A 9,560-nucleotide genomic window follows, 5' to 3' on the forward strand; every position below is an offset into this window, starting at 1 on the left:
CTCACTTGGCCGAAATTTGTGAGGGATTTTTCTCTCAATTTTTCTCCTTCTTTTGTTCTTCATTTTTTGGAGAATAAAATCTTCTCATTGAAAAATCCTCTTGATTTTCTAGTGCAAATCAAGAGGGGTTTTACCTTGCTAGTGGTGGGCCTAATTTTGAAGGTGGAGGAGAGCTTGTAGACTTGTCATCCATTGAAGAGCTTTGTTGTTTAACAACAAAGTTGGTGCCATTCATCAATCCTTGTGATTGATAGGTAAAACTTCTAAACATCCTATGTATCTTGTTTTGTAAATATTACACTAAACCTAGGGTGGCCGAAAATTTCTTGTAGAAAATTAAAATTTTTGACTTCCGTTGCGCTTCCGGCCACCGTAACCGGTCCGCTTTCAATTTGAGTCATCTTAATTAACACTAGCAACCGAGGCACACGCGTTGCGTGTGTTATGAATATATGAGGTTAATATAATAAACTTTCATGATTTTACCACACCCATGACAGTAAAAAAAAAATTTACTTGATCCATGAGAAGCAAGGGAGTCCAAAGCTTAAATATATTTGAGAAACTCAATCTGTTGAGAATATGTGAGTGATTACATAATAAGATCATGAAGTTCGTAATAAATATATTATCTCACCTGCAAGATCAAAACAAACAGACGAATATGATATGACCATTAATATAATGCAACATAATAAATGATAGGTGATAAACAAATTCACTGTTAAAAACAAACCAGATGAAGATGGGAGCGAGTAGATCTGATCTTTGAATTGAATATGTCATTTATACAAATACTTTGTTTGCTACCAGTAGCCTTCAGCTTTTGAGAAAAAAAAAAACGCCAAGGCAATTCATAATCAGCAAAGAAATTAAAATTAAGCCAACAATCAAATAATCATAAATAATATGTTTATCGATTAGGCAATACCCAAGTAATGTTTGAATTTGATTCAATAAATATAGAAAGTATAGTAGCAATGCAAAAAATGGTTATTCGTGTTGCCTGATAAGTTTGAGGATGAGAAATAGATAATTATGGGCAGAGATAAAAACATGTATAGATGGTGGCCCATGTAGATGAATGTGTTTGAACGTAGATAATGGAATTTATTAGCATCCCCCAAATTCTAGCGTTGAAACATGAAACATGTGCAAATTAATATTGTAATTATTTGTACAAAATGTTTTTTTTAAAAAAAATTAGATTAAAGAGAGTTGACTTACTCACAATTAATTATTCTCTATTAGGTAGCAATACGTCTTTGAAAACCACGTTTTTTGTGAATACTCCAGATTGACGCTCTAAATTCCAATCTTTTACCAGAATTTTGGTAGAATTTTGTGAGACTCCTCTTGAAAGTGCCACATATAGCTGACCATGGCTGAACACATGGTTACGCAAAAATATGCCAATATTTGGGATTGTTTGACCTTGTGCTTTGTTTATTGTCAGATCAAAACTAAGCCTTATGGGAAACTGTCGACGTGTCAACTCAAATGGTAATCCAGAATTATCTTCACTTTTCAAGGACATTCTATGTAGAAAGAATCTGGTACCGTTGTGAGGACCTGTTATGATCTCAGCATCTATAAAATTTCTACCAAGACTGCGGCATATTAATCTTGTTCCATTGCATAGTCCAAGTTCGGGAGCAACATTTCTCAAGAGAATGATAGGACTTCCTACTTTCAATATGATTTTATGTGGTGGCAAACCACTTGGACAAAGGGAATTCAAAAATTCTTCTTGAAAGAGGTTGTGATTGTCGTCTTCTACACTATCCCAAGAGGTATACTCTTTTTCCTCTCCAGGAAACCTCATAATGGGCATTTGATTAATATTGTCGACATTAACATTTTTTGGTGTGATGATGTCTCTATCAACCATATAGTTTTCATCGTTAACATGATTTATCATGTTAGGAAAAACAGAATCAATCAAAATCTGAATTGATTGTTCTCCCTTGCTCAAAATTTGATGTCATCGATTGATAAGATAATGTCTGTATACGACACACTTGTCCAATCGTAGTTGTGGTGATTCCTGACATAAAAAATGAATGTTAAATAAATAATTATTTTGTTGTCTAAATTATTAGATATGGAAAATATTGAAATGATAATGTTAAATTAATAAAATATTATAAGTTTATTTATGACATGTGGATGTAGTATCAAATATTGTTTTGCATATCGTATAATATAATATTTTAAATCGTTTGATTCGAACGACATAAATGAAATATACCATATTGATTTGAAGCAGTTTCTGTTATTGCATGCGATGTGGTAGTCGTAGCCAAATTGTTGTTGAGGGGAACTGAAAAATGTATAAGAGGGTTATATGTTTGTAGTAGAATAATTAAATAAATTTATGAAATAATAATATAAATAATAATATGTGATTGAGTTATATAAAATTAAAAGTATAAAAATGAAAATAATGCCTGATAAATAGGAAGCATTACATATTTTATGTTACATATCATTCAAATGTGTAGTAAAATCTGTCATTTCAACGGTGGATTCGAAGTTGTAGCATGTGCACTTCTATGTATACGTCTTTGGTAGTTTGACCGACGCCGGGCTAGATTTGTTTGTCGTTCAGCTTGTGTCATTAATTCTCTTTGTGCTCGTCGTCGCGCTGTGTTTAATTGACGTCTTTCATTGTCATTGCGATTGTTATGACTCGTATGAGTAGTAGCCCGTGTAGGAGGAGAAGACATTAAAGCCAAATAGTATTTAAATATGTGTAAATATTTAGAAGAAAACTATTAAATATTAGTGTCGACATGTTTAAATTCCAATAATTAAATAAATGTAATAACACATTCGTAGATAACATGAATATACCAGCAGTACATCGATACAAATTGAAGAAAGTTGATGACAGAAGATGGTAACATGTTTTAATTGGATAAACAGTTGTGGAAGCATGAGTTATAAACTTGAATTATTAGATAATATACATTGTTATACGGTGTGAATTGTGGAAAATATGAAATAATTTTAAGAGAATTTTCGATAAACCAAACCTTATGCTTTGTTGCCGAAATCTGAGAGTATAACGTGTCCCTTGCTCATTGTTTCGTCCGAACTATGTATTTGCGCTGTGTAATTCATACATATTAAAAATGAGTTTGGGTTTTATATAATTCAATTTGGTTCCAAGAAGAATAATAGAAGCACATTCTTACTACCATTTATTACCAATATTGCTCATAAACTATTTCGGAAATCAAAACCAACAACGGGAGAGATTGAGGGTAAAAAGTCACAAACTAACATGTTTCAGTATCTGACCGTGATTGGAATTTATAAAAGAAATAATGTGTTGAGTAGAGAAGAGAAAATATGTGATTATCACAAACGTATATGCTTCAGTATATGTTGAATATATCAGGTTCATAAGCATGCGTAAGATTTCAATAAATCCCCTGATAATATTCGTCATTATCATTTAAATCCGTCGAAACACGACATTCATGACAACACGTATATATGCCAAGCACAGAGATGAAGAAAGGTATGCATAATATTTGATTTTTAAGAAATTCCGTTTTTGATTGAAACTAACCTTGTAGGCAACATGGTGGAATTGAAAACAATGGGCTAAAGGGAATTTTGGAGCAAATAGAGCTAGTAAATTATATGAACTTCACGACCAACACATGAAGCAACACATAAAATATACATTTTTTAACAACAATTTTTTTTTGTTGGGGTGCAGAGAGGATGAATGAATATATGAAATGATACCCCAACCTATAATTAATTCTATGCCATTTTTTATATTATTTGGATTAACATGTGAACCTATAATTAAAGTGTTTAAATGATGTAGAAGGTATAAAAATAAGAAGTGTAACCCACGAAACATTTAAGAAATGCAACAATATAATGAAAAACAACCAATGTACATTAAATAATATAAAAAAATGGTTGAAGAAAGTTATGATGTAGGATACACAACTAAGTTACAGAATGATTTGTAACAATAGTTATTAAAATTGTTGAAAATTTATATCTGAATTGTTTTTGCTTTGCATTTTTCACAATATTCTGTTAAATTTAAGCTTAGTAATGTTTGAGTGAGAGTAAAAAATATTATTGTGTTTACAACAAAGATGGAAAAACGGTAATTATATAATTGAAACGTAATTATATCATTGGAACGAAATGAAAAAATTCAAAAGAACACAAATTTAAATAGTTGATTATTTAAGGGTATACAAATACATACCGTTAAACAATTAAATATATGATTTAATGGCACAAATCACATATGTAATGTATCATCATAAAAATACCAATGATATAAAATATGAAGAGACGTACAAATATGGTAAAAGAATATAAGATTTGAAATTAAATCATTGAAATAATGTATAAAATTATCCATGATTTAACCTATAAATTTGATTGAAGAAAAAATCGGAAGATATGAGAACAAATATGGGGAAAAAAATAAAAGTGCACATGTGTTTGTAAATTTAAAACACATGTGATGAAAACGAATAATTATCAATAAATGAAAGTTTTCGTATGAAAATTTTTTTGACCATACACCATAATACATTTTTCTTGATTCAAACAATTGAAATGTATGCACGAAAATCAATCCAAAATAGGCAAAGAGATGAAGCTTTAGCTCGCTGGAAGAAATTAGAATACAATGAAATAAAATGAATTTTTTAAACATATGAAATTTTTAAAAACAAAGACAATTGGTAAACATGAATACAAAATTCAAAAAATCATAGAATCAATACAATGTACAGAAATTAATGAAAATTTATGCGATGATTAAACGAAAATGAAGGATATAGATGAAGAAAGTTGACGTCAGAAGATGATAACATGTTGTAATTGGATAAACTATTGTGGAAACATGTATAAGATTTGAAGTGGGAGGTTAGTCTCAAACAAACCATTTTTTTTTATTCGAAAGTCAAATTTTGTGTATTAAAATCCAAAATACAATAAGTTTCAAATATTATATCTTTAAAATACTATACATTATTCTTTCGAACATAATTGTAATAATTTTGTAACTCATATATGTATTTTCAAATTTAAAAAGTTTATTTTTTAAAGATCAAAGGCACACTACTAATAATATAGAGAAGCCCAAATCATCTGAAATCCAACATGTGGTAATCAACAACAGTAATTATTTTGGGTGGCAAAGGTACAGTGGTATTTTGTTTGTGCTGAGTCTATGCATGGACAGAAATTTATATTTCAAACTGATTGGTCAGACTTTGTTTCTAAATTTTGAATCATAATTTGAATAAAAGACACAAATGGAAAGTGAGAAATGCAAGGGTTAGCAGTTAGCACTCACCTCCACAGCAATAGCAACAATAACAGCAGGAAAGGATCATGAGAGTTTCTCTACAGAGCAGAATAAGGCCTCCAAAGCAAAATCGATAATAGCAGTTAGTGCTTCACTCATTTACCCCATTATGTTTTCCCAAAAGAGTGTTGAAGCAGTATTCGATGATGCTGTCAAAGTTGTGCTCCAGCCACCCAAGCAAAAGAAAAAGAAGACTAAGGCTAAAAAGGAACGTTATATATTGTCATAAGCAATTTGTTTCCCCATTCTGTTTTGATTCGTTTTTTCTTGGTAATGGACATTTTAATAACACGCAACTGAAATATTTTAATACATGTGAGAACTGAGAACGTACGACTGCAACCACACATCAAAGCAAACTCTTCTAATCTAATGCAGCGAATAATCTTAACAAACAACAATATATTTTCAAATCATGGCAGATATTTACCATCAACGAAATAGCATAAAATCTTAAGAAAAATGAAAAAAATTATTGATTGGACTTTCACAAAGCTTCTCTGCAAACAAAAGCATATTCCGTATATCCAATTTGAATCCAAATTGCTTTTATTTTGACAATAGTAAAACAAAACGTGATAAAACTATCAATCTCAGACACATTTATATGATAAAAAAAACCGCAGCGCATCAGGTTAAGAAACAACGATAAATTAAACTACAAAACGATTAGTTTTCAAAAGCTTACCAAGCAAAACAATCACGAAGACGAACGGAGATGCGCGCCTTTCCCACGCGGAAGCCAGCAATCAACGATTAAAATCTCTCTGTCTCTTTATTTATACACAATGGACGAACCCGTCACAGGTGATGAAGTGGATCAGTAATCTGGGGAAATTAGATTGACGCAAAAAATTACGTATTTAATTGATGGATCGAGACAATGTCCAGAAATTGCAAAAGAACGCTGTTGTGTACTTACCAGCGGACCCTTACGATTTCTTCGATGGAAAATTGAATTTCAATCGGCAGACAGGAGGGTGGAGATCAAATGCAATGGATGTGGTGTTCGGATCGTGGACGCCTCAACCGAATATATGTAGTAGGAGGTTGTGGAAATCCAGGAAATTTCGAGAGAGAAGATTTGTGAGGATCCGAGAGAGAAGATGTGGATTTGGCCCATCCCAATCCAGGAAATTTCGATAGAGAAGATTTTTGGGGATCCGAGAGAGAATATTTGTGAGCCTCCAGATAATTTAGGGAGAGAAGATTTGTGAGGGAAAATCAATCGGATAGAATCGTGCAGAGTAGGTGGTTTGTTGGAGATGTGGAGTTTTGAGAGAGAAATATTTTTTAAGTGAAGCAAAAGGTTGAAAGGGCAAAATGGTGAATTAAAATTTGGTGTCCGCAGTGGCAGTTTGTATATGCCTCTCAACCTTAATAAAATAGTAGAGATTAATGAGCTGAATTAATTAATTGGACTAGTCCAACCAGTTTAATCAATTAATCAAGGTCCATTAAAACTTTAATTATTTAGTATGTTGGAGTTGTACTCTTACAAGTCCATTAAACATAGTTCTCACTACATTTATATTAATATTTAATAAACTCAACTTATGAGCTTAATAAATTAAATCCACTATAAATTCAACATTTGAATTTAATATTTAAATGATAAATTCAACTCCTTGAATTTATCACTTCCAATATTTAATAAACTAAACTTTTGAGTTTAATAAATTTAATTCTCAAATTTTATAAATTCAACACCTTGAATTTATTCTCTCAAAATTTTATAAATTCAACTTCTTGAATTTACTATCTCATAAATTCAAATCCTTGAATTTATTTTCTCAAAATTTAGTTATCATAAATTAAACTCCTTTATATTACTATGTCATAATATAAATTCAACTCCTTGAATTTATTCTCTCAACGAGAACAAATGATCTAGTGCTTGTGTGACCCTGAATGGTTCAGGGATATAGCTAGCCGTGGGTTCACAACTCCTTGTGATTCAGGACATAATTTTTATTCGATCTTACCCTAATTTGCCTCATTCCATGCACCAACATTTGATCATGAGAATGTCAGAAACTATTTTCTGATTAAACCCATCGAATCATGGTAAGAGCGTCTAGTAGCATCGCCCCATGACTCCCTAGGCATCACTGATAGTGCCTGCAAGAACCAGTCGATTATGATTAGCGTACAGTAAGGTCCCTTCATCTCATATATCCCGATCGAAATCTGCAACCATTAGTTCATCGAGGGTTGCATAATAATTCAATAACTATATATTACATATAATAGTGGCATCGCATGTACCATTGGAGAACTCTTTCTCCAACGTACAAATCATACTCTGGCAAGAGATTCCAAGCACTATTAATTCATCATATCACATAGGATATCCACACCCGCAGGTGAGCGGTGAATCCCCGACTACAATGCACTGGCTCCTATATGTGTCGCAACTGTACCCAACCTCGCCACCTGATGACTCTCCTAAAGCCATTAAACGAGTCAAAGTACAGCCCTAACATATAGAGTCTCAGTTTTGTCCCAAGTCGTAAGTACTAATGTGTACAATCATAACCACGAACTTATCCTCTCGATGAATGATAATCACTTGGAAAGTCCGAGGGATGATTGTTCGATATAATCATCACATGACTACCCATCTGCATATTTGGACATCTCTATGCTCTTACCAAGAAACGCGGTACACAACATCGCATATGCTAGTCTCGAGCTCAAGCGACCTTTATCCATGTTTTAGGCGACTGAATCGACTAAGAACGAATTTAGATTATACAGTGCTTACAAATGAGTTTCAACATCGAATTACGATTCATTGGTATTAAAGTATAATCAAAAACTTTATCTATTCTGATTGCATGGGTATACATATAAAGTAAAACACGACTATAAAAAAAGTTAAATTATATTAAAATAAAGATTGTTTATTACACTTGAGTCAATAAATTCATTAGCCAACTATTGACTCGCAGGACATTTACTCTAACACTTTATTCGTTGAGACTTTTGAACTAATCATTCCACTTAAAGATCCTTTACAAAAAGTAAGCTACATATCTCATCACACTTTGTCAAAGGTCACTACTCTCAATAATGCCTTGATATATATTATTTTTACTGTGCTTAGACTTGACACACAAAGGGCCCATGAAAATAACTTAAAAGAAATTATAATTACTTAAATAAATTGATAAATAATCACTGAAGAGTATACATTTATTTTGTAAAGTTTATAAAATTTAAAAAATTGTGTAGATAAGGCATGCAAATAAATTCTTTAATATTCAAATAGTGACCAGCAAGGACAAAATTAAAATGCACACCAATTAGGTTGCTCTAAATTTTTTTAAAAACTACTTAAATTGCCTGAATCAAACCAAATAAGAATTTTATACCACACAGTGCGGTGGAAATTTAGAAAAAAAAAAAAAAAAAACCGCATCAACCCGGAAAATTTCAATAATGTCTCATTTTACATTCGTTAAAGATTACTAAAAATAACTAACATATTATACCTTCTTGTATTGAACTTTTCAAAATAATGAAGGATGTTGAAAATTTTGATGAACTAAAAAAAATATAATCACTTTACATGCTTATCTAATCTCAGTTCTTGCTTCTAAAAATTGGACTAATTAAAGTTTTATGGAATAAAAAATGATTAATTCGAAATAAGGTTTTTTTAAAGGATTTGTTTCCTGTACAAATTATTTTCTCTTCGGTCTTATTACTGTTTTGTCTATTTTTTTAGTGCAATTTGGATTATGTTTTGTATTTGAAAGGAACTTTATTGTTAATGTTCATTTAATATTTCATATCAATTTAAATATTTTGATCAATTTTTTTATGCAGTAATTAGTTTTATTAATATATATGTAATCAGAGTGCAAAATATTAAACGTTGAATAAATCCCATAACACGAGTAGTGTAACCAAAATACGGAAGTTTGAAGCTGTTATACAACCATATCGAAGGCTTAAAATAAAAGTTTAAAATACAACTTAAAACCTCCACCGAGAAAAAGCATGGTCTCGCCTAGACACTATCATGTCTACTTTACCTATCCACCTATAGCTTCGGCGCTCGATATTCTGGCAGTACTCTTGCTTGAAAATGTTTCAGAATTTAGTCCCTCCTTTGACAGTTGTTGTAACTCAAAAATTCTCAAATTTTTTGAGGGGCTTTTTTTAAAAATATTATTATTTAAAAAAGTAT

General features: G+C 31.3%; 2 long non-coding RNA genes across 3 annotated transcripts; both read right to left on the reverse strand.

Moving 5' to 3' along the window:
* Nucleotides 1-399: 399 nt before the first annotated feature.
* LOC140812730 (uncharacterized) lies at nt 400-5,418 on the reverse strand. The gene is made up of 3 exons (XR_012113742.1): nt 5,351-5,418; nt 737-823; nt 400-637 (listed from the first exon to the last, which is right to left on the reverse strand). It is a non-coding gene; the product is annotated as an uncharacterized lncRNA (long non-coding RNA).
* LOC140812729 (uncharacterized) lies at nt 5,415-6,664 on the reverse strand. Of its 2 annotated transcripts, none has more exons than XR_012113741.1 (3): nt 6,285-6,664; nt 6,051-6,190; nt 5,415-5,511 (listed from the first exon to the last, which is right to left on the reverse strand). It is a non-coding gene; the product is annotated as an uncharacterized lncRNA (long non-coding RNA). The 2 variants fall into 2 exon arrangements; XR_012113740.1 differs by having other exon boundaries at nt 5,415-5,525.
* Between the last annotated feature and the right edge of the window lie 2,896 nt (nt 6,665-9,560).

Source organism: Primulina eburnea, chromosome 14, assembly GCF_022965805.1.
Source record: "Primulina eburnea isolate SZY01 chromosome 14, ASM2296580v1, whole genome shotgun sequence".
In the NCBI taxonomy this organism is placed as follows: domain Eukaryota; kingdom Viridiplantae; phylum Streptophyta; class Magnoliopsida; order Lamiales; family Gesneriaceae; genus Primulina; species Primulina eburnea.